This window comes from Amblyomma maculatum, chromosome 1 (assembly GCF_055883805.1).
Source record: "Amblyomma maculatum isolate TAMU_Amacu chromosome 1, ASM5588380v1, whole genome shotgun sequence".
Taxonomy (NCBI): Eukaryota; Metazoa; Arthropoda; class Arachnida; order Ixodida; family Ixodidae; genus Amblyomma; species Amblyomma maculatum.
The window spans coordinates 168,928,602-168,934,725 of NC_139344.1; positions in this window are offsets into that span (position 1 = coordinate 168,928,602).

Sequence of the window (6,124 nt, forward strand, 5' to 3'; positions counted from 1 at the left end):
AAGCCCTCCGCCTGGCTTCGCTCCTGGTCCATACCTAGACCAGCCAGACAGTACTACCTTGGAGATTCTCTCGATTGTGCATGCTGTCCAGGAATTCACTCATCTTCCCCGGACCCAACAATACGTTGTGTACACTGATTCTCAGGCCGCCCTCCGTGCCTTTCAAAAGAGAACCATACCCCCAAATATACACGCTGACCTAAATATGGCGTTTTTTGATCTGAAGCCTCGTGCAGTCACATTGAGATGGATACCTGGGAATTCAGGGATTGCTGGAAATGAGCTGTGTAATCAGCTCGCCCGCGAAACTATTAACCGGGCTCCAGCGATCCTCTGGTCCAGCCCATCGTTGTGTGACGAGGGTCTTCTGATCGGGAAAACCATATCGCAATCCTACCTAGAATTCAGGCAGGAGCTCGCCATTCTCCCTGCCCCACACTCCCATCTCCCTGTTTCCCAGGCTCATACCCTTCGCAAAATTCAAACACACTCATTACACTAGCAAGACTGTACCTATACCGTTCCCGCTCTGACCCGTCGCGCTCCAACTGCCCTGAGCTTTTTGCGGATCTTACACACTGCCTCTTCTACTGCCCTGTTGCCGTCCAATCTCCTTTATACCCCCCTCCCTCATCCCCAGTCCTCCCCTGGCATACCTGGTGGCTCCTCACGACGAGGACCAGCTCGGCCTGGTGTGGTAGGTGAACTTCATTTTGAGCAGTTGATTTCTGCTCAAAAATAGTGTTCCTACTACTACAAGTATGTTCCCTTCCTTCTACTATTTCGCCGCTTTACTGTTGATGCGATTCTTGATTAACACATGTGATTCTAACTAGCTTATTTGTATTTCGCCGCATGACCTGTATTATTATTATCATTGCCATCCATCATTGCTTTTTGCCTCTGCTCCGATCTGTAATGCGGGGATTAGGCCTCGTCAGGAGACATCAGTCTTGTTTACCCCCCGGGCACCAGGTAATGTCGTCCGCACTAAACATGATGATGATGATGATAAAAGACATCCGAAAGGAGCTATGAGGTGCTCGTATAACGTTGCTATACCAACAGGGGGGAACGCGGGAGGAGAGCCCTGAAAAACGCCTTAGCGGAAGGAATCTTCACTTCGCAGCTAGAGATAAATCTGGTGGTAAGCGCGTCCTCATCAAAAGCGCTTCATCTACCGCAAAGCGGCGGCAACCGACAATTGTTTTCGAAATCCCAGCTCTCCCAGAAGAGTGCCTCTGTCTTCAAAGACCAGCGTGTAACCCCCAACTTTAAGACGGCGCGCATTCGATCGCCGGCACTCTTCAAAGCCCCTCACGATTGGGAAGGTCCGCGCGTCGATCGCCCGGGGCTCGCGAAAGCCTTGTCCGCTCAGGTTACCCAGCGTGCCTCGCATGCGGATACGGTGCGCGCGCGCCGAGCGAACGCGTCGTTGCTATGCCGAGGTCGGCTGGGCCAGCGGCTGCACGAAGAGCAGTCCGAGTAGGCTCAGCCGCAGTAGCCATTAATCGCGCGCCCAGGCAGGCGTGAAGAGTGTGCGTGCGCCCGCGACCGACCGGCAGGCCACGAACCGACGACGACGGGGCCGGTAATCACGTCCGATGGGCGCCGCCGCGCTGGCCGCGGGTTAATTAAGATATGTACGCGCTTGGGAGACACGCCGCACGGCTGCGGTCCGCGTGTACGCCGCCCCGAACAACGGGGTGCCGCTGGAAAACAACCGGACAGCACGGCCACGGCGCCAGCTAAAATTGCACGCCGCGCTTCGACGAACCCCTCCCACATATATCGCTGCTGCTGCTTTGCCGCCGCAGCGTCTCTTGTCGCGCGAACGAGCGGTGCGCACTTTTATGCGCAGTCTGCGCAGCTACAGTATATAGAGTGGCCCTGGCGATGAGCGGCCCCCGGCCAACGCCTCCTGGAACTGGTGCTCCCCTCGTGTTTGAGTGATGAGGGGCGCCGCGTGGTTCTCGTGGGAGGGGGGATAGGACAAACGCGTGACAGGACAACCGTGTATGACGCGCGCTGCTTCTGGGCCTTGCTGGATACGAGCGCAGAGGCGTTCCAAAACCTCAATAAAAACCTATCGTGGCGTCTCACGAAGACGTCATCATCGCTGCAATCGAGGCGAAGCTACTGACCGGGCAGACAGACACCGCGTAGGCCGGCTTGTAAGACCATATAAGTTGTAAATCTGCGGACCGTAAGAGAAAAAAAAAGAAAAAAAAAAAAGAGAAACAGACGGCTAGGTGGCGGGAGATTTGAAAATAGCGACGTTGTTCCACGTGTTGTTCGATATGCCTTGACCATACTTGGGACAGTTACTTTTGAAAAGGAATTAAATTACATTACTGATTACTTTGCTGAAAATCGTAAGAAAATAAATACATTTCTCGTTACTGCTCCCAAAAAGTAATGAAATTACATTACAATTACTTATACTGAGTAATTCAACTACTTTTAAATTACTTTCTAGTTTTCATTCATGGAAACACTAAGTAGACATAGAAAATAAAACAACTTGTTCTCCAGACGAGAAGCACACGCATTTCTTTCGTTTTTCCGCCAAATTCCATCACAGAGAGCTATTCCTTCACTCTTTCCTTCAGCACTTGTCATTGCAAACATAAGACAACCGCAAAACAAAAACAACAAAAGCAGAAGCATGGTGGAACGGTCGTGCAATGAACGGCGAACACGACGTCTTGCTAGCCCGGAGCTGTCTCCACCATTTGAAGGACCCGAAGAAGCTCGGCTATTTCTTGCTTCGAGAGTCCCAAGAATCGAGGTCGGCACCTTGCGCTCAGTATGCTCACGTCACGGTGGTTCAGGCCATGGACCCTTCCGCCTGTCCCCCAACCTAAACCCTCCCTTGCGAGTGTAACCAGGTACCACTGTGCCCTCGCCGACGCAGCAGGGAGAGCCACTGCTCCGCGCTCTCAACTAGTTTTCAAATCCAGCTTTAGTTGCGCAGTCTGTCCCTTCGGCATTGCCTTGATGCCTTATATCCTGCTGCTGTCTCCTTCCTGTCTCCTTTTGCCGATCTGTTACGCTGGCTTCAGCTTGCCGCACGCCGTTCCTGCTTTCGCGGCACTCATTGAGGGAGTAGTGACACTTTAGTAAAAGTAATTTCTAAAGGAATTAATTACCTTTGGCGTGAAATTACTGCTAAAAGCAATCATTTCATTACTAAATTACCAAACCGAAAAAGTAATTTATTACCATTACAAGTTACCGAAAAAAATAATTAAATTACAGTAATTTCATTACTGCATTTCAATTTCAGCTATGTCTGGTCTTGCTATGCCTCTGCAGAGATCACTGACCTGAAAATCACCCATGCATGCGCACGCACCACTGTCAAGAAGCAAACTTCTCTTAATAGAGCAACAGGGCACTTTACAAAATTAAATTATCTCGATGGCGTCCATGTCTTCCTTGCCAACACTGCGTAGTATAAATTCAACCAACGCGGAACTTTTTATTCGACACCTAAATCATGCAATGTATAAAAGAAAAATTTCAGCTTTACTGTCTGCCGGTCGCTCGTCACCACGACCACTTGAATACGACTTCCTACATAACCTTAGTGTTCTCACAAGCAATAAAAAAAAAACAATAATAAAAATAAATAAAATAAAACAGAGAAATTGTTGAGGTTTAGCCCTGCTAAACATAGGCGAAGCGAAAGCGTGGTTTTGCTTGGTTTTGTTAGGCTTAGCTGTAGACATGGACATACATGGTTTTGCAGTGATTAAACTACCGAGACTATGGAGTCGCAAGGACGCCGTCAACTGCAAGAGGGAACGCGTGATGCTGTGTCTGCTGTCAATGGTCAAGTGGTGGTGATGATAAATATAAAGACCCGCTTTAACCAGGCCGCGTAAACGTGCATGCATGGGTATATGGGCAGCATGTCTGAATTTGGATCTCTTACTCTCTTCCGTCACTCTCGCTATCCTACGAATTCCTGCCAACTCGACCATGCTATCTAGCCTCGTGACGTCACGCAGCTCGCCGAACAATCATAGCCGGCACATATCACCTGGCAGTTGCATGCTCGTAATGTTTCGCTCACAAAGCAGACAGGTACTAAATTTTCGCTGAATTGAAGTCTTAGCGCTAACGCGGTAAAAGTAAATGGCAACATGGTGCAGATATTTAAGTGTATTGTTTTTTGGGCAACCTACAGCTTCTGTATTGACGCCTTCTTTATTGTACCAATAATAAAAACTTAGCTGATTAATATTCACTAATGAATAAACTCTGGAGGAAGAAGGCATATATCTGAAAGGCTGCAGGCATATATCTATTCGGCTTATCGCTATCGGTTCCGGCTTCCACTGCTCAAGCTGTACTCACGCCCGTGACGTCACTTGAATTACCACTAAAAGATAAAGGAAGTGATCGCGTCATTTAGGACAAGAACAAAAAAAAATATATATAGAACTGTTTCTAGAAACTAAGTTGCGGAAAAATAAGAAAGGGAAAAATATGTGGTGCACATTCATAAGCTCCGCCTTTAAAGCCTCGTTGACACTTGCGACTAGCAAAGGTTGAGCTTTGGTCAAAGAGCAACTGTCGCATAAGGTCGCATTGGTCGAAAAGCGACAGTCGCAGGTCAATCGACGATTTCACGATTTCCTAGCCTCACGGAAGCCTTTTTCCATTGCCTCATCTTTCCTGGAGTTCCTCGTCTTTCGCTCTTTTCTTCTCTTTATTCTTCGTTTTTCCTTTTTATGCCTTGCAGAACAGTAGATCGCCAATGTATGTTGTGTTGTTTTTTTTTTTTTTACCTTTTATTGTGTTTTACATGCATTTGTTCGTCAAATTACTTTCTTTTATTTTGGGCGTTAAACTCCTTTCCCCCAGTGCAGGGTAGCAAACCGGTTTCTTTTACTGGTTAACCTCCATGCCTTTCCTCCTCATATTCCTCCTCCTCGTTCAAGCCTGGCAAAGCTTTGCTGGTTCGGGCTGCCACTCCATTTCTTTTATGTTCTTCTTTTTTTTTTTTTTTTTTTTAGGTTTTCTAAAGAGAGGACAAATTAAAGGGTACAAAAAGGGTCACGAACCGGTAACCAATTCGGCGGCGCAGCTGAAGTGAACGGAACTTAAGTTTACATGTGGTTTCGCTGCTGTCTAACTGTCAAGACCGGCAAGTCTCGTTCCGAACAAGACCGATTTGGGAAAACAACCCCTGGGTCGCCTTTGCAAGTGTGTGAACATCGGTCTAGCTGTGCGACTCCTTGGTTCGCACGCGACAGCCGGTCTCACACCATTCGCGACTCGAAAGTGTCTTAAGGGTTCCATGACGCGACTGCCTTAATAACTCCCGTTTGCTGGTCACGCTTGGAGATCCTCGTTCCCATATAAACTTTTGTGCACACTGAAATGTAATTTTTTAATTTGTGGTTCTATTACCTGCAACATACTCCATACAGTCGTAAGCTACCTCATTATACGAGATAACACCTGACGCGGATATAAAGCCCCGCGCATAGCCGAGCCGTATACATAGGGACAGCGGGTCTATATAAGTCAAGATCCATGGGTCCTGGGTGGCTACATTTCAATGCCACCATGCTATCTGGAATACAAAGCCCGAGTTGGAAGCGCCTACCAATGTGGCCATGGCCTGTGGCCTCGTGACGTCACACAACCCGTCGACCAATCAGTGCCCGGCCATGCCACCTGCCAACTATCCCACCTGCCAGAACCATGCTCTTGATTGTTCGCTCGCAACACCGACGCCAGATTTTCCGGAGAACGGGACCATTAACGCTATCGCGTTAGCAAACAAACGACAGCAACAGTCAGAGAAGTATACACATATACCCCCTTGGGGGGCTCTCTTAGACAACCAGAGCTAGGGTGCCTCGGTGGCGGCGCTAGTATCGAGGCGCCCTAGCCAGAGCCAGATGTTTCTGTCTAACGTGCACCTTCGTAACGCGATTATGTTATCTGGCCTGGGAGGATATGTACGACTGCATATCCTGCCTGTGGCGCACAGCGCCCTCATCTGTTCATGGAAAAAACCGTTAAAGCAGCAAGCGCTTCGTGCGAACAAAGTGTAGAATTGGAAAGAACAAAAAAGTGACTGCATAACCAGAAAAGCAACCGA